This window comes from Oncorhynchus nerka, linkage group LG18 (assembly GCF_034236695.1).
Source record: "Oncorhynchus nerka isolate Pitt River linkage group LG18, Oner_Uvic_2.0, whole genome shotgun sequence".
Taxonomy (NCBI): domain Eukaryota; kingdom Metazoa; phylum Chordata; class Actinopteri; order Salmoniformes; family Salmonidae; genus Oncorhynchus; species Oncorhynchus nerka.
This window is the reverse complement of record NC_088413.1, coordinates 37,536,969-37,564,233: the sequence shown is the minus strand read 5'-3', so window position 1 is coordinate 37,564,233 and position 27,265 is coordinate 37,536,969. Positions and strand designations below refer to the sequence as shown.

The window sequence follows — 27,265 nt, the reverse complement described above, 5'->3', positions numbered from 1 at the left end:
TTACACCTGTATTTCTCCCTCCAGGAAGCTGCCGGCGTCTAGCCTGAAGACCCCCAGCCCAGTCTCTGAGACCATCGGGCAGGCGTTGGGGGTCCGCAGTGTGAGAACCGAGGGCGAGGGAGAGAAACTGGGCATCATGGCAGACGGGGTGAGCACCATGTTCCTGGCCAGGGGCGCGTAAGCATATTTTGGGTAGGAGGGCCTCCGGGTCAGGATGTGTTTGGGGCATCCAGGGGGCACAGCCCTGAGGCCTGGCTGCGCCACGCCTGTGATGAGGGGTGGCGGATGCATGAGGCAGCAGGCTTCAGACGCCAGGCCCCCGTGGCCCCCTTGGAGGTCCTTGACGGGCAGCAGGCTGATGTCGGCTCCAAGTCCAGCAGGTAGTCCCAACCGTAGCTGCCCTGGAGCTGCTCCTCCAGACAACAGCGAGCTGAAGGAGCCGTCCACAGAGGGACGTAGCCCCTCTTGCTCTCACCTTGACCCGCGGCAGCATCCCCCCTTCCTCTTTGAAAGTGTGGAGGCTCTCAGAGCTCTGCATCCCTGTGGCCAGACATGTGTTGGAGACCGTGGTTACGACCGTCCTTGTGTTTCCATCCTCTGAACGGCAGGAAGCTGGTCCGAGTCCCTGGGCACAGGGGACCCTCTCGCTCTGAGCAGAGTCGGCCCTTTTGCGGCACTGATACTCGTTGATCATCTTGCAACCCGAGGCCGCTTGAGTCAGAGTTCCATATAGGGAGGAATATCTCCCTCTTCACTCGGATGGTGATGGGCGCCCTCAGCTCTCGCAAGCCGATGCCGATGCTATTGGCCACCGCCAATCCGCCAGTCCTGCCGAACGTGCCAGTGTTGAGGTTGGTCTTCTATCTCAGGACAAGTGACACGAAGTTGACGAGTAGAAGAAGGAAGATGGCCAGCGACACGCACAGAGTGACTGTCTGGACACCGAGGGCCACCCCAATCGAGCTGGAGATATTGACTGTTACCAGGCTGGTGGTGGACCTGGAGTCCATTCTGGGAATGCCGGCCGTCACCAAGAGCTCCACCATGTCTTCGTTGGAGAAACCTCCTCTCTTGCGGTACACTGGGCCCGAGACGAACACTGCGTCTGTTGTTTTGTTGATGGAGAACAACTGAGGGGTTGAGAAGGGAGTACTCCAACACGCCATCCAGGCCTCTGTCATGATCCATGGCCATAACGTGGCCGACTGTCTGCCCCGCCTTGGCGTTCTCCGGGAGGATGAAATGGTACTGGCTCTGGGTGAAGACGGGACTGAATTCGTCCGCCCCTTCGATGGCCACCTGGACCCGCACGATGGCCATTGTCCCTGGCCTCCACCATGAAGCAGTAGTCGCTCTCCCACTCGAAGTCAAAGGATGTCCCCGGAGAGGCTGTCGATGGCAAAGACCTCCTTCCTGTCAGGGCTGCCACTGCCGTAGTCCATGAAGCAGGAGGACAGGATAGAGTAGGTGAGCTGGACATATGGCCCGGCATCTTAGTTGACGGCATGGACTGAATAGGTGGGGGTGGAAGGTTCTCCTGCACTGAGCAGTTGACTGCGGGGAAGATGAAGTAGGGCGAGTTGTCATTCTCGTCCAACACCATGACAAAGACCACTGTGAAAGCTACTTTACGGTTTCCAGCTTCATCCCCCATCGGAAGCCTGGAATGGTCAGTGTGTACTTGGAGTCTTCCTCGTAGTCGAGACTGTGGTTGACCTCAAGGGCGCCGGTGTGATGGTCTAGCCTGAGGTGACCCTTGCTGCTGCCGGAGATGCCATACCGGACCAGACCATTGGTTCCAAGGTCAGTGTCCTCGGCAGTCACCCGAACCAATCTGGTGCCCGCTGGGCTGCTCTCGCTGGCCTGAGAGTGATACTCTGCGCTGACAAAAGGTGGAGCGTTGTTGTCCGCCAGGGTCACCGCCACGACCACCAAGCTGTTGAGCGGAGGTGAGCCGTGGTCAAACTGTCACTGTCAAGATGTAGCCCCCAGTAGCTTCGCGGTCCAGCGGTTGGCACAGAACCAGACTCCCAGCGGTTCTCTGCTGGCTCTCCATTTGGACTGCACCTACAGTACCTCGATACAGAACCTCCTGTCCTTGTTGCCACTAGCAATAACATAGTCCCGTTGGGTGTTTTCGTATGCCCAGAGGGTCAGCAGGGTGGTGCCCTGCCCAGAGGGTCAGCAAGGTGGTGCTGACGGGGGTATCCTCAGGGGGGCTGACCATGTAGGTGTCATGCTGGAAGAGCGGGGTGCGGTCATTGGCATCCAGGACCACAATGTCCACGGAGGTGACCGTAGAGTGGACTGGGTCACCCCAGTCTCTGGCCTCAACCAGGAGCTGGATCACGTTACCATTGGTGGCGTACTTCAGGAGCTTGTTGGTGAACACCGACCCTACAAATGGGTTTGGAGTTAGCCATCGTCTCCGATTTGAAAACAGTGAAAAACATCTTACTAGTGTTTTTAATCAACTGAAAGTGCTGCAAGTCTTTTAGATATTGCTTTATTCATATACATAATTTAAAACCGCTTAAAAATAAAAATGTTATCGTCATTTTTAGACAACACTCAAAATGATCTATTTTAGCATTGTCTAATGTAGGGGCATGTTTCAGGTGTCCACTCAGTCTACAGCTGCTGAGGGAGGCTTTACCATGCTGACTGTCAACACAACTCACAGCTCTCTAGCTGTTATTATGGTAAAGAACAGCCTATCAAAGAGCAACGTTGGTGGAATGCCCCTTTAACCAGGAAAGTCCCTACAGAATTTGGCAACCGCAAAACCTGTAGAATAAGATCACTCACTACCTCATGGGTTTCACCCATAGCTCAGTCTATGAATCTGAGAGTGATTACATTTCTCCAGCCCCATTCCTTAGCTGTATAGCAAACCGAGTGGTGGGGCTGCCTTTTGACTGATACCCAAATTCAGGATTTGTGGCTTTAATGCTCTCTGTAGAAGTGCATTCTGTGGGCTTTTGGCTGAAGTTTCTTTTGAGAATGTTGAACTATCGAATGAGTTTACTGATGTGAGCACAGAAAATGGAGACTGAAAACCCAAGCAAGATTGGTCCTTTTCAATACATGGAATTGACTATTATTGTATAGCCAAATTAATTTGGGATATTACCCAGCCTCCTATAATATTTCAACTCATCTTGAAACACATTCACATAAGTTTAAACATATTTCAGTGCTGGAAATAAGAGGAAACACAAAAGAACAAGCCAGTATCTGTTTCTGGTTCGAGTTAGGATTAAGACACGATTCCAAGAGGCTCAATTCTAATATTGATGCCAATGTAAATTTCACTTCCCATAAGTTACTCGCACCACAAAACATGGAGAACACATTTCTCAGATGTTACTTTCGAGGGCCAGCGACTTTAATAAGGAGGCGGCTACAAATATGTTTTTCAAGAAAGAAAAAAGTTTTTCTGACTTCATTTCTGCCATCTATTCAATATTTTTTTTGCTAACGTGGAAAGGCTCACCACAAGGTAGATGTGTGTGTGTCTGGTGAGGGATTTGTGTTCCATAACTATAACTATCTTGTAATCCATCATTAAAAGACAGATTGTAGCTCTAGCTACCTGGTAGGAGTCCTGGGAGAAGACAGGCACGTTATCGTTGACATCCAGCACTTGAACCTGGACCTCGGCTGTGGTCAGGTGGAGGGAGTCAGAGGCCGAGGTCCTGGTTCAAGTGCTGGATGTCAACGATAACGTGCCCGTCTTCTCCCAGGACTCCTACCAGGTGGTCAGGTGGAGGGAGTCCGAGGCCCACACCGCCAGCCTGTGTGCCTGCCTGCTCCTCACGGTCCAGCATCTGCGTCAGGGTCACCACGCCCGTGTAGTGGTTGATGGCGAAGCTCCCAGCGGCATTGGCCGAAAAACTGTAGATCACAGTGGCGTTAGCCTCTTGTCGGCTTCAATTAGTCTTCACTCGTTGGGTTGGGGAGGGCGATGACTTAACTGGGCTTCTCGACACCGGAGATAACAGACCCGGCTCTTAAGCAGACCTGTATATCACTGACCTCTCATCAGCAATCTCTCCCACTCACCCTTTCTTTTTTTCTCTCTCTCCCCTCCACTGCACTCGTTCGCACATCCAAGCCCGTAAAAAGAGAAAGGATGGAGAAACGGAGGCTACTGACAGTGTGAATACTCTGGATAACCCTTGATGTGTAGAACTGGGCATGTACTTACTGTTGGCACAAACCCCCATTTCTTGGCACTGAGTGAAAATACGCTCGCCGTGCTAGGAAAAATGTGATTTTAAACAAAGGGAATATAAAAGATGAATATGAAAACCGGGCTGCCAGACAACCTTAAGACGTGGACCTTGGAAAGCATGTGGCGGTAACTTTTCTTTTACAGCTACATTTTGACAGGCTGAATCGTAGGAATTAAGAGAAGCACATTTTGTGGCATCGCGGGAGTATTAGGCCTATTTCTTCAAGACCTAGCGGCAGCTATATAGATTCAGCCTTGGCATTTCTGACAGACTCGTCCTTTGGACTCTGGGTATGATTGGGAGAATGGTCCCGGTCCATTAAAAACATTTTCACGTGGGCTCTGCTAAGAGTTCACACTTTACAGACTTCGTGCCTAAATAAGTTCCATTGTTACCCTTCAATTTGACTAAAATTGATTTAGAAGGGACTGATGGGACAGCAGTTAGGGCCGTAACCTCTGGTGCACATATGTGCACTTCGGCATAGCTCCCAGTGGCATTGGCTGAAAAACTGTAGGTCACAGTGGCGCTGAGGTCCATGTCGCTGGTGCTCACCATGTAGCCCGCTGGGAGGTCTAGTGACCAACAAGATAACAGTGTAAGAGGTATTTAGTACCAAATAGTCTATATAGTCAAATGCACACCACTTGATAGGGGGTACTGGCCTGAGCCGAAGAGCAGTTGTGTGTGCGGGTCCTATTTCATCTCTACAGGTATTTAGTACTACAAATTAAACTGAAACGTTCTCTAAAGTTAACAATACTCTTGGATATCCCCCTCAATCAATGAAAATGGCTTTTGTCCCGACTTCTGCTGTAACACCTGATTCAACTAATCATACAAACCTTGGTTAGCTGAATCAGTGAGTCGGTGCTGAGCTGGGAACTGCCCTATGAGCAAAATACATTGGAAAGACATTGAAAATATGTATTTTTGGTTGGAAATACCAATTTCAACACATTTTACTCACTGGGTGGGCTTGATTTGTCTCAGGAAGTGATCTTCACTCCTTCAGAACGGTGGCATAAGGACAGAGCTTTGCCTCAGGCACAACAGCCCGCGGGCCTGTTACAGAGGGACTTCATCCTTTCACCAGCTACCAAATCTTGGCCTACTGTGAAGATGCTTTATATGCACACACACACACACACACACACACACACACAGGAAAAAGTACCCAGTTGTCATACTTGAGTAAATGCCATGATATCTTAATAGAAAATGACTCAAGAAAAGTGAGTCACCCAGTAAAATACTACTTGAGTAAAAGTCAAAAAGTATTTGGTTTTAAGTATACTTAAGTAAGAAAAGAAAATGTAAATGCAAAAATATACTAAAGTATCAAAAGTAAAAAGTATAAATAATTTAAAATTACTTCTATTAGGCAATCCAAGCAGCACAATTTTCCAATTTACAAATAAAGCGTGTGTTTGGTGAGTCCGCCACATCAGAGTCAGTAGGGATGACCAGGGATGTCCTCTGTGAATTGAACCATTTTCCTGTCAGAGGCAGTACGAATGACCAGGGATGTTCTCAGTGAATTTTCCTGTCCTGTTAAGCATTCCAAATGTAACGAGTACTTTTGGGAGTCAGGGAAAATGTATGGAGTAAAAAAGTTGTCAAAAATATAAATAGTAAAGTACAGATACCCCAAAAAATTACTTCAGAAGTACTTTAAAGTATTTTTATACCACTGCATTTATACACAGACAGACACACAGTACCAGTCAAACGTTTGGACAACTACTCATCCCAGGGTTTTTCATTATTTTTATTATTTTCTATATTGTAGAATAATAGTGAAGACATCAAAACTATGAAATAGCACATATGGAATCATGTAGTAACCATGATGGGTGGAAGTTCTGGCTTTGGTGTGTCCCTGGCCTCGAAAAACGACCATGGAAGAAAAGACAAGACTTTTGGAAGTTCTTGCTGCAGGCAACTAATGAAAGAATCCTAGCTGGCTTATGCCAACCAGCACACTGGAGCCTAAGCAATGTCTTTGATTCCAGCTTCAGAGAAGTATTCTGGAGAGGAGAACAAGTTCTTTTGGGGTTTTAAGGTACTTATTGAAGACCAGGACAGTGAAGAGGAGACAGAAAAGGTGGGAGAGATTGTGAATCAAAAAGGTACTGAGCTGGATTTAAACACATGCTGACTCTGGTAAACATGTGTGCCGGGGATGTTGGCACTAACCACTGGACCACACAATAAATATCGTTTTTTAGTATTGGAAAGGTTCAGTTCATACCTGTGTGTCGGTTAATGGTGAAGGCGCTGTTCTCGTTGCCGTTGAAAATGCTGTGTTCGATTCGCCGTCCATCGGTCATGGGCCACCACGTTTCCCATCCACAAGCCTGGAGGGGAAAGGAGAAGAGATGGAAGACTGGAAGATAAGTCTCAATGGCTTTTAGCACTCACCTGAACTGAAAGGGTTTGAGACCCTCGTAATAGAGTGACGCCAGTAAAGAGTTTGGATAAGGTATTGAACATACACAGCAGACTTAAGTGTTTGATTGAGCCTGACTGGAGCGCCAGATGGGCTGGGTTGAAACTTTTAGGATTATTCTATTGGTTCCATTGAAGCAGCCAAGTTCAATCAAGGATGTTTTTGATAGAAAACAAATACTAGTTGAAACCAGGTCTGGTACATATCAATGCACTTGTCTTGAATAGTTGTACTGATGTTAGAGCAGTTCTTACGTACCAGTTTTGCTGTTTTCCATCACGACTGCTTTGTAGAGCATCTCAGTGAAGTGCAGTGGCTCGTCCTCTCCCTTCAAGTGAATAAGGACCAGGCAGGTAGAAGTGAGAGCTGGCTTCCCCAGGTCTGCAGCCAACACCTGCAGCTTAGCACCCAAGAGACTCTGATGAATGGATGGGTTGTTTTCCACCAAGCTAAACCACACAGTCCCGTTCTCACTACTGTCGCCGTTCTCTGCAGTCACCATGGCAACAATATTGTTTGGGATCATCTCCACGGTGACCCAGCCGAACAATGTGGTTCTCCGCGCAGACAGGCGCGTCGGTGTCCTCCACATGCACGGTAACCACGGTGGCGGACCTCCGTGGACCTCTGGCGCAGCCGTCGGTAGCCACGGCCCTGAAAGTATACTGAGCGCGGCTCTCTCTGTGATTTGGCTGGGTCGTCCAAATCACGCCCGTGGCGTTCTCTACCAAGAAGGCCCCCAGGGTGTCCTCGGCCAGAGAGAATGTCACTTCGCAGTTGGGGCCCTGGTCCGGGTCCCGGGCCTCCAGACGCAGCACCTCCTCAGCCAAGGAAGCGCGGTAACTCTTGTGGTGAAACAAGGGACTGTTGTCGTTCGGGTCCAGCAGGAGCACCAGGAGCTGGGTGGAGGAGTTGACGGGGGAGGGTTGGCCTGCCATCGCTGGCCTGGATGCAGAGGGTGTAGCTGGGCCGCTCCTCTTGGTGGAGGGCCCGCGTGGTGCTGACAGCGCCCGTGGTGGCATGGATGGTGAAACGCCCGCCATAGTCCTCGCCTGGAGGGACTCCGGTTACACTCCGGTTAAACTTAACGAAATAGACTGTCCTTTGAAAGTCATAACTGAAGACATACTTCTTTCACAGCTTCTCTACATTGTACCAACATCTTATACTGCCCCCATCCCCTCCCCCAAATATGATATGAAACAGATTTTCTTTCTGGGTTCATTTCCCCGTTTGTTTTCATCTGACCGTACCAGTGGAAAATTGGCCCGACGTCTCTTGGTATTTCACAATCACCGGGTCCATTCTGGCACAGCTTCAAGACATTGGGGCTTTCCTGTGATTACATTTCCTTAGTAGATTTAAATTGTTCAAACTCAGTCCCGACTGACATTTGCTGATGTAAAAAGGGCTTTATAAATACATTTGATTGATTGAAATATCGTCATGTGCACATCTGAAAGCAGTTGTATCACAACATATTATTGCATATTTTGGATGTAATTGTGTTCGCATGAGGCGGGGGAGAAAGCACGCGAGAAAGGCCCTAGGCCAAGAAAGCAAAACAGTCTGTGGAACATGCGTCTACCCACAAAGCTGAGAGTCGGAAATGACACCCTATTCCCTAATAAGCAGTGCACTATGTAGGGAATCAGGTACCATTTTGGACGTCCAGCCAAATCTGGTGAATAATGTTGCTCTCATATAGTGGGTAGACCGAGTTCTTTATGACTCTGGCTGTGAACCATACAAGAAGAAAGAGAGGGATTGAAAGAGGGAGAGAGAGTGGTGGTGAGAGAGAGCGGAGAGGAGAAGAGAGTGAGGAAGAGGGACACGAGAGGGAGAGAGGTAGACAGAGGGAGCGACGAAGGAGTGAGCACAAGAAAGAGGGAGAATGAGAGAGAGGGAGCGATAGAGAAAGTTAGAGAACCCAACAAAGAGAGGGAGAGAGAAGGAGCAAGAGAAAGAGTGTTGAAAATATTCAAGATATTTTATTAAGCCCGATGGTGGAAACAGACGTGATAAGCCAAGAGGCCTAAATGACCTAAACGAGAGAGGACTGCCGTACAGGATAACGGTCTCTACGTATCACATGATGGGACTTTGAATAAAGAATGGTACCAACACATCCTTCGAGAGCAACTTCTCACAATCATCCAGAAACAGTTTGGTGACGAACAATGCCTTTTCCAGCATGATGGAGCACCTTGCCATAAGGCATATTTTGGGTCCATGGCCAGGAAACTCCCCAGACCTTAACCCCATTGAGAACTTGTGGTCAATCCTCAAGAGGCGGGTGGACAAACAAAAACCCACAAATTCTGACAAACTCCAAGCATTGATTATGCAAGAATTAATTTTTTATTTTACCTTTATTTAACCAGGTAAGTCAGTTAAGAACAAATTCTTATTTTCAATGATGGCCTAGGAACAGTGGGTTAACTGCCTGTTCAGGGGCAGAATGACAGATTTGTACCTTGTCAGCTCAGGTTTGAACTTGCAACCTTCCGGTTACTAGTCCAACGCTCTAACCAGTAGGCTACCCTGCCACCCCAAGTGGGCTGCCAACAGTCAGTATGTGGCCCAGAAGTTAATTGACAGCATACCAGAGCAGATTGCAGAGGTCTTGAAAAAGAAGGGTCAACATTGCAAATATTGACAAAGCACCCGGATACCATCACACATCCATGCTTCACAGTGGGAACCACATATCCAGAGATAATCCGTTCACGCTCTATGTCGGACTTCTGCTTCAGAGCTAGGTTCACCTGGAGAAGGGAGGAGGGAGGGAGGGAGGGAGGGAGGGAGAGAGGGAGGCAGGCAGGCAGGCAGGCAGGCAGGCAGGGAGGGAGGGAGGGAGGGAGGCAGGCAGGCAGGCAGGCAGGCAGGCAGGCAGGCAGGCAGGCAGGGAGGGAGGGAGGGAGGGAGGCAGGCAGGCAGGCAGGCAGGCAGGCAGGCAGGGAGGCAGCTCTTTGCATCAACTTCATGTAATTGTCAATAAAAGCCTTTGACACTTATGAAATGCTTGTAATTATACTTCAGTATTCCATAGTAACATCTGACAAAAATATCTAAAGACACTGAAGCAGCAAACTTTGTGGGAATTAATATTTGTGTCATTCTCAAAACTTTTGGCCACGACTGTACACTGTGTGTGTGTGTGTGTGTGTGTGTGTGTGTGTGTGTGTGTGTGTGTGTGTGTGTGTGTGTGTGTGTGTGTGTGTGTGTGTTAATGTGCGTGTGTCCGTGTAATTGAGGTGAGCATTGGTTGACTTACAAAATACACCATGGCTGTTAGTTACAATATTTCTGTGGTTCTTTCAAGGTAATTCAACGGTTGTTGAAAGGTGCAGTGCAACTTGAACTTTCCCAGAGACTCAAAGAACCAACACACATATAAAAAAAGAGCACCTCTTCAACCTCAGGAGGCTGAAGAAATTCGGCTTGTCACCAAAAGCACTCACAAACTTCTACAGATGCACAATCGAGAGCATCCTGTCGGGCTGTATCACCGCCTGGTACGGCAATTGCTCCGCCCACAACCGTAAGGCTCTCCAGAGGGTAGTGAGGTCTGCACAACGCATCACCGGGGGCAAACTACCTGCCCTCCAGGACACCTACACCACCCGATGTCACAAGAAGGCCATAAAGATCATCAAGGACAACAACCACCCGAGCCACTGCCTGTTCACCCCGCTATCATCCAGAAGGCGAGGTCAGTACAGGTGCATCAAAGCTGGGACCGTGAGACTGAAAAACAGCTTCTATCTCAAGGCCATCAGACTATTAAACAGCCACCACTAACATTGAGTGGCTGCTGCCAACACACTGACTCAACTCCAGCCACTTTAATAATGGGAATTGATGGGAATTTATGTAAAATATATCACTAGCCACTTTAAACAATGCTACTTAATATAATGTTTACATACCCTACATTATTTATCTCATATGTATACGTACTGTATATACTGTACTCTATATCATCTACCGCATCTTTATGTAATACATGTATCACTAGCCACTTTAAACTATGCCACTTGTTTACATACTCATCTCATATGTATATACTGTACTCGATACCATCTACTGCATCTTGCCTATACCGCTCTGTACCATCACTCATTCGTATATCTTTATGTACATATTCTTTATCCCTTTACACTTGTGTGTATAAGGTAGTAGTTTTGGAATTCTTAGCTAGATTACTCGTTGGTTATTACTGCATTGTCGGAACTAGAAGCATAAGCATTTTGTTACACTCACATTAACATCTGCTAACCATGTGGATGTGACAAATAAAATTTGATTTGATTTGATTTCATGTGTATAACCTCTGAGGGTGAAGTACAGCTCCCCGTCCAGTTGGGAGATGGTGCAGATCTCTCCAGAGTGGAGGTCGATGGAGAAAAAGTCGTAGCCCGGGAAGCAAAAGGCTGTACCGTACCGCAACTAACTGAGGGACAGTTAGTTCCCGGTTACTGTTCACATCTGGCCGATATCAGATGCACGGTACACAAAATAACAGACAGTTCTTTCAAATACTTGAAGCGTTTGCTTTAGCCTGCCAGATAGACAGGGTTTGGAAATATATTTTGGTTCCATTGCGCCACACAAGCTAAATCATGGAGAAATGAAGTATTTTAGAAAACAACACAGAAACACGAAAACAGTATCAAGGTTGCGGGCACGCAGCCATGGCACCATCAGTCCAGCTCATGAAGCAAAGGCATTCAAAACAAGGACCATGTAATAAATAGGACATTGTTCAATAAATGGCAGGCATGCAGGCACATGAAAACGAACCATTTCAATATTAACAACCCTTGTCTACGGCTCCAGCATTTCCCACCAAAACTCACTCACGCTTTCCATTAAAACCAATGCACTGCTTTTTTCTTCTCGCAATATCATTGATAACCCAGCAAATTCCACAAGGCTCCTTTTAGACATATTGGGCTGTGTCCAAAATGGCATCCTATTCTCTTTATAGTGCACTACTTTTGACCAGACCAAAATAAGTGCATTATACAAAAATCGGGAACAGGGTGCCATTTCAGGTCAAATGAAGGGCACTGCACCATAGGGAATAGGGTGCCATTTGGGGGACACACGCTTGAAGTTTAGGGGTACATTAATAACAATTCCGCTCCGACGTCGCCGTTTAGCATGTCGTTAGGTCAGCCCACCTACATGTCCCAAATGACAGGGAATAAGGTGTCATTTGAGACACAGACCATTTTTAGGGGCCTGTCTGGAGAGAAAGAGTCGTTTGGGACAGGGGCCTTTTCTGATTCCCAGATTGAAACCTGTGCTAAGGGGGTAAATCACCTCAAGATATGATCTGTCACTTAAATAAAGGAAAGAAAGAAAAAGGGAAATATTTGGCTAACCTCTACATGAGCCCCACCAAGTGCTGCAGTCTGATTCAATGCTGGTGGATCACCCATGTACGCATGCTCACACACACACGCGCACACACACAACCACCTTGAAACCCCCCCACCCCCGCCTAGTCCAATGCTTGTCTCAGGCACAAAACAGATGAAAAATGCTCCGAAACGGATAGCTATCTGAACGTGTCCAATAGGAAACACTTGTTAACCGTTTTTGCTACGGTGTGTCCTAACGAAACACTACCCAGGTCGGTGGTTTGAAGGAAGAACAGGGAGAGGCGACAGTAGGGAAAGAGCCACGAGTACTAGAGACACACAAATTGATGTCCCTGACCTAGTCATAGCCCCCCCCCCCCACCCCTTTCACCCCTAGCCCTATCCCACAGGCAGGTGAACTGGTAGAGCAGCCCTCATCAGGCACCAGCCAACGCAGGTCTCCGCATGTGGTTCACATTACCACACACTTTCACGGGAGAAATGTAAGTCCACCACTAATTGTCAGGGGTGAAGGTGGGGTATATTCTCTTCCCTGTCTAGTGGCTATGGTGACTATAGTGGACGGTGTTGTACTGTTTTATTTATTTAAAAAAATAAAAAAGGTACATTTCATTTGGCTCATTTAACAGAACCTCCATATCATTTGATTCTTTATGATCTAAAAGGCCACGTTAATCCTCTATCAGCACTCGTACTCTGATAATCTTTGTAAATACAGGCATTGAACCATTAGGATAATAAATAAAACATCTGACCCTGGACCAGTGGTTCAGGGTAACTTCGAGAGGGGGATATGTTGGTGACATCCAAGGTCAAGTGAGATAAGCAATCACCATGGCAATAATTACACAGCAATTGGACAGTCAGAAGCTGTGCATGTTGGGTCGTAGAACAAAAATCCCTAAGGGTCCAAATCCAAACATTAGTTTTTTTATTAATGATTTGACTGGAACTACCATGTACGGCAGTGTACATAAGCAACTCTAAACACAAATGTCTGATGCACACTATAGGGCCAATTTGAACAGTAGTGTGCTGCCTCCGCTATTTTATTTTCTCATAGTTTCAGCAACTATGGTGAATACATAACCAGGCCAGCTCCAGACAGTTTGGCATGGGACTTGTCAAAAACACGAGCTGGACAGAACAATTCACAAACATGTCAATAACCCAACATGAATTAAAGCTCTACTATAACTAATACCTTTTATTTCTTGTATAAAATCATATTTTTCCTTGTGGGAACACATATTCAAAAACATCCCCCCCAAAAAATCCAAACTATAAAGTGAAGGGTATTATGGGATATATATATATATAATATATAATATATATATAATACTGTCAAACAAAATGGAAGACTGACAAGGAGAGGGAAGAAAAAAGGAAATGTGAAGTACACTACCGGTCAAAAGTTTTAGAACACCGACTCATTCAAGGGTTTTTCTTTATTTTTACTATTTTCTACATTGTAGAATAATAGTGAAGACATCAAAACTATGAAATAACACATATGGAATCATGTAGTAACCAAAAAAGTGTTAAACAAATCAAAAAAATGTTTAATATTTGAGATTCTTCAAATAGCCACTCTTTGCCTTCATGACAGATTTGCACACACTAGGCATTCTCGCAACCAGCTTCATGAGGTAGTCACCTGGAATGCATTTAAATTAAGATGTGTGCCTTCTTAAAAAAGTTCATTTGTGGAATTTCTTTACTTCTTAATGCGTTTGAGCCAATCAGTTGTGTTGTGACAAGGTAGGGGTATACAGAAGATAGCCCTATTTTGTAAAAGACCAAGTCCATATTATGGCAAGAACAGCTCAAATAATCAAAGAGAAACGACAGTCCATCATTACTTTAAGACATGAAGGTCAGTCAAACCGGAAAATGTCAAGAACTTTGAACATTTCTTCAAGTGCTGTCGCAAAACCCATCAAGTACTATGATGAAACTGGATCTCATGAGGAACGCCACAGGAATGGAAGACCCAGAGTTACCTCTGCTGCAGAGGATAAGTTCATTAGAGTTACTAGCCTCAGAAATTGCACCCAAATAAATGCTTCACAGAGTTCAAGTAACAGACATCTCAACTTCAACTGTTCAGAGGAGACTGCGTGAATCAGGCCTTCATGGTCGAATTGCTGCAAAGAAACCACTACTAAAGCACAGTAATAATAAGAAGAGACTTGCTTGGGCTAAGAAACACGAGCGATGGACAATAGACTGGTGGAAATTTGTCCTTTGGTCTGGAGTCCATATTGGAGATTTTTGGTTCCAACCGCTGTGTCTTTGTGAGACGCGGTGTGGGTGAACGGATGATCTCTGCATGTGTATTTCCTACCGTGAACCATGGAGGAGGAGGTGTTATGCTGTGGGGGTGCTTTGCTGGTGACACTGTCTGTGATTTATTTAGAATTCAAGGCATACTTAACCAGCATTACATTTACATTTACATTTAAGTCATTTAGCAGACGCTTTTATCCAGAGCGACTTACAAATTGGTGCGTTCACCTTATGACATCCAGTGGAACAGCCACTTTACAGTAGTGCATCTAAATCTTTTAAGGGGGGGGGTGAGAAGGATTACTTTATCCTATCCTAGGTATTCCTTAAAGAGGTGGGGTTTCAGGTGTCTCCGGAAGGTGGTGATTGACTCCGCTGTCCTGGCGTCGTGAGGGAGTTTGTTCCACCATTGGGGGGCCAGAGCAGCGAACAGTTTTGACTGGGCTGAGCGGGAACTGTACTTCCTCAGTGGTAGGGAGGCGAGCAGGCCAGAGGTGGATGAACGCAGTGCCCTTGTTTGGGTGTAGGGCCTGATCAGAGCCTGGAGGTACTGAGGTGCCGTTCCCCTCACAGCTCCGTGAGGCAAGCACCATGGTCTTGTAGCGGATGCAGCTTCAACTGGAAGCCAGTGGAGGGAGCGGAGGAGCGGGGTGACGTGAGAGAACTTGGGAAGGTTGAACACCAGACGGGCTGCGGCGTTCTGGATGAGTTGTAGGGTTTAATGGCACAGGCAGGGAGCCCAGCCAACAGCGAGTTGCAGTAATCCAGACGGGAGATGACAAGTGCCTGGATTAGGACCTGCGCTGCTTCCTGTGTGAGGCAGGGTCGTACTTTGCGGATGTTGTAGAGCATGAACCTACAGGAACGGGCCACCGCCTTGATGTTAGTTGAGAACGACAGGGTGTTGTCCAGGATCACGCCAAGGTTCTTAGCGCTCTGGGAGGAGGACACAATGGAGTTGTCAACCGTGATGGCGAGATCATGGAATGGGCAGTCCTTCCCCGGGAGGAAGAGCAGCTCCGTCTTGCCGAGGTTCAGCTTGAGGTGGTGATCCGTCATCCACACTGATATGTCTGCCAGACATGCAGAGATGCGATTCGCCACCTGGTCATCAGAAGGGGAAAGGAGAAGATTAATTGTGTGTCGTCTGCATAGCAATGATAGGAGAGACCATGTGAGGTTATGACAGAGCCAAGTGACTTGGTGTATAGCGAGAATAGGAGAGGGCCTAGAACAGAGCCCTGGGGACGCCAGTGGTGAGAGCGCGTGGTGAGGAGACAGATTCTCGCCACGCCACCTGGTAGGAGCGACCTGTCAGGTAGGACGCAATCAAGCACGGAGATGCCCAACTCGGAGAGGGTGGAGAGGAGGATCTGATGGTTCACAGTATCGAAGGCAGCCGATAGGTCTAGAAGGATGAGAGCAGAGGAGAGAGTTAGCTTTAGGGTGCGGAGCGCCTCCGTGATACAGAGAAGAGCAGTCTCAGTTGAATGACTAGTCTTGAAACCTGACTGATTTGGATCAAGAAGGTCATTCTGAGAGAGATAGCGGGAGAGCTGGCCAAGGACGGCACGTTCAAGAGTTTTGAGAGAAAAGAAAGAAGGGATACTGGTCTGTAGTTGTTGACATCAGTGTAGGTTTTTCAGAAGGGGTGCAACTCTCGCTCTCTTGAAGACGGAAGGGACGTAGCCAGCGGTCAGGGATGAGTTGATGAGCGAGGTGAGGTAAGGGAGAAGGGAGAAGGTCTCCGGAAATGGTCTGGAGAAGAGAGGAGGGGATAGGGTCAAGCGGGCTACCACAGCATTCTGCAGCGATACGCCAATCCCATCTGGTTTGGGCTTTGTGGGACCATCATTTGTTTTTCAATAGGACAATGACCCAACACAATTCCAGGCTGTGTAAGGGCTATTTAACTAAGAAGGAGACTGATGGAGTGCTGCATCAGATGACCTGACCTCCACAATCCCCCGACCTCAAACAAATTGAGATGGTTGGGATGAGTTGAACCGCAGAGTGAGGGAAAAGCAGCCAACAAGTCCTCAGCATATTTGGGAACTCCTTCAAGACTGTTGGAAAAGCATTCCAGGTGAAGCCGGTTGAGAGAATGCCAGGAGTGTTCTTCCTGATCTTCCTGTCTGGGTTGGCGCCCCCCCCTTGGGTTGTGCCGTGGCGGAGATCTTTGTGGGCTATACTCGGCCTTGTCTCAGGATGGTAAGTTGGTGGTTGAAGATATCCCTCTAGTGGTGTGGGGGCTGTGCTTTGGCAAAGTGGGTGGGGTTATAATCCTTCCTGTTTGGCCCTGTCCGGGGGTATCATCTGATGGGGCCACAGTGTCTCCTGACCCCTCCTGTCTCAGCCTCCAGTATTTATGCTGCAGTAGTTTATGTGTCGGGGGGCTAGGGTCAGTTTGTTATATCTGGAGTACTTCTCCTGTCTTGTCCGGTGTCCTGTGTGAATTTAAGTATGCTCTCTCTAATTCTCTCTTTCTCTCTTTCTTTCTCTCTCTTGGAGGACCTGAGCCCTAGGACCATGCCTCAGGACTACCTGGCATGATGACTCCTTGCTGTCCCCAGTCCACCTGGCCGTGCTGCTGCTCCAGTTTCAACTGTTCTGTCTGTGATTATTATTATTTGACCATGCTGGTCATTTATGAACATTTGAACAGCTTGGCCATGTTCTGTTATAATCTCCACCCGGCACAGCCAGAAGAGGACTGGCCACCCCACATAGCCCTGGTTCCTCTCTAGGTTTCTTCCTAGGTGTTGGCCTTTCTAGGGCGTTTTTCCTAGCCACCGTGCTTCTACACCTGCATTGCTTGCTGTTTGGGGTTTTAGGCTGAGTTTCTGTACAGCACTTTGAGATATCAGCTGATGTACAAAGGGCTATATAAATCAATTTGATTTGATTTGATTCAAAGCTGTCATCAAGGCAAAGGGTGGCTATTTGAAGAATCTCAAATATAAAATATATCTTTTTTGTTGAACACTTTCTGGTTACTATACTACATGATTCCATGTGTTATTTCATAGTGTTGATGTCTTCACTATTATTCTACAATGTAGAAAAATAAAAACCCTTGAATGAGTAGGTGTTCTAAAACTTTTGACCGGTAGTGTATGTAAACATGCATTATTTAGTATTTTCCATAAATACATCTTTTGTTTGTTTTTATTACCAAAAAAATGTAATCTGGACACGTCCCCAAAGCAAGGTTTGGAGCCAAGTACTGAGCAACCAGTCTCTCCTCAAGATCTCTCCACACCGAAGCGGGAGACAAAAATCAACCACCAGCGAAAAAAAAAAAAAACCTTCTTCAACTTTCCACCCGGTGTCAGTCAAATAATAATTTGCTAATGATAATCAAATAAATGATTGTGGGAGAGATGGAGAGAGAGTGGCCATCAAGGCACGCCACAGATTCTGGCCACTCCAGAGACAGGTGATTAGAGGATGAAAACATGACGCCTATTAACACAGATGGTTGGGATTATGGACTCATCAGTGGAACCTTTCACATCTCCTGGAGGAGCGAGGGGTTTTGCATTGCTTGTTGTTCTTGGACACTGTTCTCACCCCCAAGAATGTCTCACGCGCACACGCATGTCTCACGCGCACGGAGACACACGCTGAGACAGACATACACTCACACACACACCTCCTTGGTGTTTAAAACACCACCCCCTCACTCGCGCCACCTTCTTCCTCAACTTTCAATATTTGGATGAGAAATTAAGAAACTTGATTTGGGTGCCGGTGGGCTACGGTGGGGCAAAGTGTTACAATAAACAGGGCCAACGTGTGGATGTGCGAACACGATTCATTTGGGGCGTGAGTGTAATGTGTGCTTGAACTAGCCTGCATAGAGAAAACAAACAGTATAAGAGGAGATCAGGGGAGCTGACTCCCTTTCAATCAAACCCAAAGGCTGCGTACCAAATAGCACCATGTTCCCTATATACTGCACTACTTTTGACCAGAGCCCAATGGATCTATATGTTTGGGAATAGTGTCCCATGGGCCCATAGTGCTCTGGTCAAAAGTAGTGCATTATGTAGAGAATAGAGTGCCATATGGGACAAATGGAGAAGTCGAAATTCTTGACCTGTCAGGCCTCTAGGGCTCTACTGAAAACTCACGGATTGAGCTGGATTGTCGGTTAAGTGCCCCCCATCAGTGTGAAATACTGGTGATTGACATGAACCACATATGGATGGGGGGGGGGGGCAAAAGGAAAAATGGGGGGAATGATAGACCTGTGTGTGGCTTTTCAGGACACAAGGTTACCCAATAGTTGCACTTTCGAAATACTTTTTGCGATAGCAGAAAAGACACAGGAATCCCAAAATGTTTCCATAAACTATAGATATTTCATATAAAAAATGATTTCCCTTAATATTCTACCATTGGACAGTGAACAGTTTGAGAGAGCAACATACGGATCAAATGTAAGTATAAAAAAAGTGTCCCAAACCACAATCCAAACCATAGCCAACTTGGTTATTTTACTAAAAGCAATTTTATGGTCAGGATATTGGGTTAGAATGGATAACCAACAGTCTTTGCTGACCACTATATCATGGGACAGATAGGACTCAGCTCAACCACAGTAAGATAGGCTACCTCAAAAGAATAATTAATATGCTGATGCTGCCACCTAGAGGACAGACTGATCTACTGTAACGTGACCACTGTGTACATCTAAACTGTGGATGGGTTTGTCTACAACGAGTGATGTGGGCTCTAGGTTATCTAGAGTATTCTTCTGCCCATGGTTCTCTTTGTCCTGATCGCCCTGCGGTTGGGAGTTTGATCACCGGTCGATTCATAAAAACTCTAAATGAGACCTGATGCATCTCTGCATAGCACTCCGCATTAAGGAGGGTAAGTGTATTGTGGGTAAGGAGATGGCTTGGGGTTAAGGGGGTAAGACCCTGTGATCTCCAGGGAGTGTACTTTTACAAACTGCCTTATGCTACAGAAACAGGAGAGGCTCTTTCCCTATGGACCATTTTGGCTCGGACAAGGCTTACTTCGAGATGAGGTGCAAGCTAGCGCTGCGGCGCAGAACAATATCGTCAACAAATAGTTGAAGCACTTCAAATGGAGAGTAAAACGGCGACTTTATGTTTTTCTGCATCCGAACTGAACAATTAAACAATTTGAAAAAAGAACCGTGTCCAGAGTGGTACGTACCGGAGTCCTTGTCTGTGGAGGACACGGTGGCCACGCTCTCCCCAGGCTCTCTGTTCTCGGCAACGCTGGCTGTGTAGACGTCCTGCTGGAACAGGGGAGGCTGGTCGTTCACGTCCCCCACCTCTAGCCTCAGGGTCTGGGTAGAAGAAAGAGGGGACCCCTGGTCTGAGACCTGGATGGTCAGGGAGTGGGAGGACTGGAGCTCGTAGTCCAGAGGGGATGCTAGGTACAGCAGATCAACGAGGGGAGAAGAGGAGAGTTGAGACTGATGTACTGTGGCAGTGTTTCCCTGCCATTGTATTGACAGAGTGGGCCCCTATCTTGCTCTGTTACCCTCCACCTAAAGAGACTCAGTTTGTCTGAAGGGATCAGTTTGAGCAAGGAAAGGCGCAGAATCGCTAATCATGATCACATAATGAGTAGTTATTTGGGATGCAAAGTGATTCGAAGATCAGTGATTCATTTGACAATTTTGATGCCAGAGGATCTGGACATTTGCCTGGCTACTAAGAGGTCAACCGATTATGATTTTTCAGCGCCGAAACCGATTATTGGAGGACCAAAAAAAGCCGATAACGATTAATCGGATTATTTTTATTTATTTATTTGTAAATGACAATTACAACAATACTGAAAGAACACTTATTTTAACTTAATATAATACATCAATAAAAATCAATTTAGCCTCAAATAAATAATGAAACATGTTCAATTTGGTTTAAATAATGCAAAAACAAAGTGTTGGAGAAGTAAAAGTGCAATATGTGCCATGCTGCAGTTGTGCCATGTTGCTCAGAACATGAGAACATATGAAAGTTGGTGGTTCCTTTTAACATGAGACTTCAATATTCCCAGGTAAGAAGTTTTAGGTTGTAGTTATTATAGGAATTATAGGGCTATTTCTCTCTATACCATTTGTATTTCATATACCTTTGACTATTGGATGTTCTTATGGGCACTATAGTATTACCAGTGTAACAGTATAGCTTCTGTCCCCCTGCTCGCCCCTACCTGGGCTCGAACCAGGAACACATCGACAACAGCCACACTCGAAGCAGCGTTACCCATCGCTCCACAATTGCCGCGGCAACTACTCCAAGTCTCAGAGCGAGTGACGTTTGAAACGCTATTAGCGTGCACCCCGCTAACTAGCTAGTCATTTCACATCGGTTACACCAGCCATTAGGCTGATAGGCTTGAAGTCATAAACAGGGCCGTGCTTGCGAAGAGCTGCTGGCAAAATGCACAAAAGTGAAGTGTGAAGTGCAACGATTACCGAAAAATACCGATTTCCGATTGTTATGAAAACTTGAAATCGGCCCTAATTAATCGTCCATTCCGATTAATCGGTCGACCTCTACTAGCTACCCAGACTCCTTGCTCCGGCCAAACACTCTGCCACGCCCAAAGACTTTAGTTTTATTTACCAGAGTACCTCCATGACCCTTCATTGAATGTAAACACATTCGGGGCCGTCTGATAAAGCAACGGGTTGAAAACTCGTCATTGGCTTTGATACTTTAAATCGGTTAGAGACAATCCAATCGCTGAGGACTTTTTGTACAACACCCCGTGTCACCACAAACAACTTCATTGATGGCAGTCTCAGACTAAAGTATGTAGCAAACGACAGAGCAGCGGAGGAATTTAGCGTGATTCATCAGGCTACCTGGATGCTCTGCTTTGGGGGCCTTGTGCTTCGCCTGGAATTAAACTATGGAAAGACTGTATTGAGGTAAATGATTCCTCATACATTTTCCAGAATCATATTTTCGTCATTCATTAAAATACTACCAAGAGCATATCTGTTTTCTCCTCCAAAGTAAAGAACCCTTCCTTGTTCCCAGAGAAAAGACAACAGGTGACCTGGCAGCTTTCACCCATGTCATCATCCACGCCCACCACACGATGCACCACGCTCCCCACCCCGTGTCATCCATTATGAGGGCCGTGTCCTGGGAGACAAAAGCCGGACAGTTGTCATTCACGTCCAGCAGGAACACCTGAGCAGCCACAGTCGCAAAATTGTGGTCAGTCGCCCTTGCTGACGGGTCGGTGGCGGTGACCATGAACATGAAGCTCACAGTCTTCTCGCGGTCCAGGGGAGCGGTCATGGTGAAGGTGCCGGGTGGATAAGGAAGCGGGTGGATACGGAAAGCAAATGATGTTGAGGACAACAACGATGACCCTCCTGACCTGCCCAGCTCAGGGTCAAAAGTCAATGAGTAACGCAGGCCGCTGTTGGCCAGGCTCCCGTCGCCATCTTTGGCGATGAAGGTGGACACACACGTTCCAACTTCTACGTCCTCCAGAAACCCCAACGTGACCACCTTGCAGGGGTACCAGGGTACGTGGTCGTTACGTTTGTCCCGGGTCCCGTGGCGTCCTCACCATGTACAACCAGAAAGTAGCATGATGTAGACTCATAGTCCAGCGGCTGGTTGAGGTACAGGTCGCCGGACGAGCTGTCCAGGCCAAATTGAAGGACCCCGTCGTCCTCGGCGATGGAGTAACGCAGCCTGCCATTGGTTGTTAGGGATGGGGAGAGGTGGACGGAGCCGAGACAGTGCCGGGTTTGGTGTCCTCCCTCACGGAGAAGGCTCGTACACTTTGGGGATGGGTGCCACCGTGCTGTTTCTCTGCAGCCTGAACATGGGTTGAATTCAACTTCAATTCAAACCATTACATTTCTAATTGCCAATGCAGACTTAAGTAGTGCAAATCATGTTAGAAATACAACTAATTATTGTAAATTATTGTGAATTTCAAACCATCTACAGTAATCATCAGTTGTCTCTATTACACATCATGAGATTATGTATCTTAATTGCATGATACAACTGGATAAGGTAAATGACAAACATGTATGGGCATGTCATAGTAGTACTCAGTGAGAACTGGGCCGATATCAATCCCATTATGCAAAAGACGTCAGGTTACCTAGAGGTGAATGGCGGCTGTCTCCTCTAGGGGGACAGCTCCATTGTCGGTGGCAACCACTCTCAGGGTGTATTATTTCTTGGCGTTCTGGGTGAATAGCTCCGTATGTCTCCGCTCTGACTGTCTATCTCAAAGTGGCCCTGTTCCTCATCAGGGAGTGAGTGACAGAGAGAGACAAGAACACTACGTGAAGCGAGAACAACACGTCATACAGACATAGATAAAGATGATATGGTGCTCATCTTCATTATTTTGGATTGATGGGTATAGCTGGATCTACACAATGGCCTGGAATGAGGGCAACATAAGACTAACTCTAAAAACACTAACCTTAAAGACAAGGATCTGAACTAACCTAAATCTTAACATTGATTTTGTGATGAACTGTCCCTTTAAGTCACTTGGCATCCGAATAAGACAAATTCAAATACGTAAAACAATTCGGTGTTTAGATTTGAAATCATTACCTGAAGTCAGAGAAAACCTGACTGTTGCATTTTCTCCTGCATCGAGGTCTTTGGCAAACATCATGGTCACCAATGAGCCTGTGGGGACCCCTATACATTTCTGGCTCAGATGATAGCCTCATTTACACTGCCTTCAGATGGTATTCACACCCCTTGAATATTTCCACTTTTTGTTGTGTTACAACCCAAATTTAAAATGGATTAAATGTACATTTGTCAGCCCTGCCTACACACAATATCCCATAATGTCAAATTTGAGTTTTTTTGCTACATTTTAGCAAATTAATAAAAAATGTAAAGCTGAAATGTCTTGAATAAATAAGTATTCAACATCTTATGGCAAGCCTAAAGTTCAGGAGCAAAAATGTGCTTAACAAGTGACATAAGTTGTATGGACTCACTCAGTGTGAAATAGTGTTTAACATGATTTTTGAATGACTACCTCATCTCTGTACCCCACACATACAGATAATTGTAAGATCCAGCAGTCTAGCAGTGAATTTCAAACACAGATTCAACCACAAAGACCAGGGAGCTTTTCCAATTCCTCTCAATGAAGGTCACCTCTTGGTAGATGGGTTAAAAATACATTTAAAAAACACATTGAATATCCCTTTGAGCATGGTGAAGTTTTGTTTGACAGAATTTTGCTAAAAGAACACTTGATAAATGTTTATTGTAGATGACATTATTTACATGTCTAATGATGTTTTGATAAGAATTAAGTTGATCATTTTGCTATTATGGTTGCTTTTCCAGTATTTTCTTCTTGGTATTCCATGTTTGTAAAATATGTTGGTGGTATGTTAGTTAAAGTCAGGAGCTTACATCAGTAGCCTATTATGTTTAATATTTCAGAATGCAGCCTGAAAGTCCACTCTAAACTGCGCAGATATCAACCATGTACACTAATTGTATCAGTGTCTCACAACGCTTTCCTCTTTCTATCAGTGTGGAATTACACAAAAATGCTATTTTCAATCTGATTTTAATCTCAACCCCTCCCAATGGTTTCCTCTTATAATTGAGAACTGGGCTGATGTTATTGCATTTAATATACAGTGCCTTCGGAAAGTATTCAGACCCCTTGACTTTATCCACATTTTGTTACGTTACAGCCTTATTCTAAAATGGATTCAATATTTTTTTTCCACCTCATCAATCTACACAAAATACCCCATAAAATGTTTGGCTTATTTATTACAAATAAAAAACAGATATCACATTTACATAAGCATTCAGACCCTTTACTCAGTACTTTATTGAAGTGCCTTTGGCAGCATGAAGTCTTCTTGGGTGTGACGCTACAAGCTTGGCACACCTGTATTTGGGGAGTTTTACCAGCGTTCTTTCCCATCTTCCAGTTCTCAAGTTTCTGTTTCCTAGTTTCCACAGTTCTGATTATTCTGCCTGCCCTGACCCCGAGCCTACCTGCCGTTCTGTACCTTTCTGACCCTGCCCTTGACCTGTCTTTTGCCTGCCCCCTGTTTGGGTCAATAAACATCTGTGATTCTAGCTGTCTGCATCTGGGTCTTATCCTGAGTTCTGATAGTCCAATCAATTGAATTAACCACAGGTGTAATTCAATCAAGTTGTAGAAACATCTCAAGGATGATCAATGGAAACAGAATGCCCCTGAGTTCAATAAATAAGGAATTTCTGTTTATTTTTTAAATACATTTGGTAACATTTCAAAAATGGGGTATTTTGTGTAGATTGCTGAGGATTTTATTTAATCCATTTTAGAATAAGGCTGTAATGTAACCCAAATGTGGAAAAAGTCAAGGGGTCTGAATACAGAAGGCACTGTATATGCTGCTCAAATAGCCTCCAATTTATAACAGAGATATAACAGAGCGTTACTTTAAATCACATAGTATAATGACCTCTACCTTATATGATACTGCTTCCTGGTAATGCTTCCATTTTTAGTGTAACTGTGTTCAGCTCCCCTCCCTCCTACTGTCATGCTTGTATTTGGCCAATAACTTGAATGTGTTTAGAGGCAAGAACTGATAGGTGGGAGAGAAGAGAGGAGGAATACTAAAAACAATTACCCATGACGACAGACGTGACACAGGGCATTAGGTGATGTCTCGCATCTCAAATAAAGGTGAAATAAAAATAAAAAAAAAATGGGAAGCCAAAATATGAATCTCATTAATTAACCTATATTCTACCTCAATTGCCTTGTCATTATTCATAGAAACCAGAGAAAGCCCTTTGGTTCAATGAATTGTCTTATTAAAGTGTACATAGTAATGAAGAAAGTCAAAAGACTGGTGTGTGCACGTGTCTGTATATGTTTATTCTTTTGCACTTCACATGAATGTTTACAACAACAAAACATTCCCCAGCAAAAAACATGTACAAGTACATTGCTTTACATGGTGACACCCTGGCTGCATTCTTTCCTGTTTAAGGAAACATTTGATTGTTTATTCTAGCCTGGGTGGTAGGCCAAATGTGTGTGTGTGTTTTATTTCGGTGTGTGTGTATGTTGTCTGTGCAGATGTGGGCAGGTGTGTCCATTGCTTTTGTCATTAGACAAGAGTAGGAAAATACATTTTCAACACTGAGTGTGTTACAGGCAACTTTAGGACAAAGACTATGAAAGAAAACAGCAAGAAAGAGTGATTACGTCTCCCACCACCACTGAAATAAAACGCAATTCATCAGTGATGGTATCGCAACTCTGCTGCACTGCCAGGGGGTCGACCCAGGGGGTCCACGCCATGGGACCAAAAAACGAATGGCGAAAAAACTGATAGCCAGGTTCTTACTTTCAGATCTACACTAAACAAAAATATAAATTCAACATGTAAGGTGTTGGTCCCATGTTTCATGAGCTGAAATAAAAGATACCAAAATTGATCCATACACACAAAAAGTTTATTTCTCAAAAATGTTGTGCACTGATTTGTTTACATTTGAGTGAGATTTCTCCTTTGCCAAGATAACCCACCCACCTGGCAGGTGTGGCATATCAAGAAGCTGATTAATTTTAAACAGCATGATCATTACACAGGTGCACCTTGTCCTGGGGACAATAAAAGGTCACTCTAAAATGTGAAGTTTTGTCACAAAACATAACGCCAGAGTTTCAAGCTTTGAGAAAGCGTGCATGCTAACTGCGGGAATGTCCACCAGAGCTGTTGCCAGAGAATTGAATGTTCATTTCTCTACCATAAGCTGCCTCCAATGTCGTTTTAGAGAATTTGGCAGTACGTGATGTCAACGTTGTGCCCCATGGTGGCGGTGTTGTTATGGTATGAGCAGGCATAAGCTACGGATAACAAACACAATTCCATTTTATCTATGGTCATTTGAATGCACAAAGTAACCGTGACGAGATCCTGAGGCCTATTGTCATGCCATTCATCCAACGCCATCATCTCATGTTTCAGCATGATAATGCATGTTGCAAGGATATGTACACAATTCCTGGAAGCTAAAAATGGCCCAGTTCTTCCATGGCCTGCATACTCATCGGACATGTCACTTATATTTGGGATGCTCTGGATCGAAGTGTACAACAGCGTGTTCCAGTTCCTGCCAATATCCAGCATCTTCACATAGCCATTGAAGATGAGTGGGACAACATTCCGCAGGCCACAATCAACAGGCTGATCAACTCTATGTGAACGAGATGCATCGGGCAAATAGTGGTCACACCAGATACTGACTGGTTTCCTGATGCCCTACATTTTTTTTAAGGTATCTGTGAAATCCATAGATTAGGGCCTAATTAATGTATTTCAATTGACTGATTTCCTTGTATGAACTGTAACTCAGTAAAATCTTTGAAATGGTTGCATGTTGCATTCATAATTTTGTTCAGTATAGATAACGGTAGCCTACGTGAGTGCAGCTGAGCATCGACTATGAGAGAAAGAACAGCCTATTTGGACAGTCATCCCTGATTTCTCGGCAACTCCAAGTGAGACTCCACCAACAGAGTCCCTCTTCATCAATCAGACTGGTGATAGCAGCGCCAAACAGATATTAGCTCTTGCCAAGAAATATCTCATACCCTGTAATGATACAGACAGGAGACGGACTCTAAGGGAGCATATACAATTTCCACTCACCAATGTAGCATTTTAGCTTCCTAACTGAGCCACAGTAAGCCTAATAACTAACCACAATGTCACATAATGAGAAGTAGGCTAGTCTAGGCTAAAGGTGAGATAATGAAACAGACAGGCGAAGGAGCCCACACAGGGACACTCATTTCATTCCACAAATGTATCATTTTGGGGCCGTTTGAGACACAGTAATAACCACAGCAGC

The 27,265-nt window shown here is 45.6% G+C and overlaps 1 pseudogene; it reads right to left on the bottom strand.

Moving 5' to 3' along the window:
- LOC135561619 (protocadherin-23-like) lies at positions 1–25,709 on the bottom strand (annotated as a pseudogene).
- Positions 25,710–27,265: the final 1,556 nt, after the last annotated feature.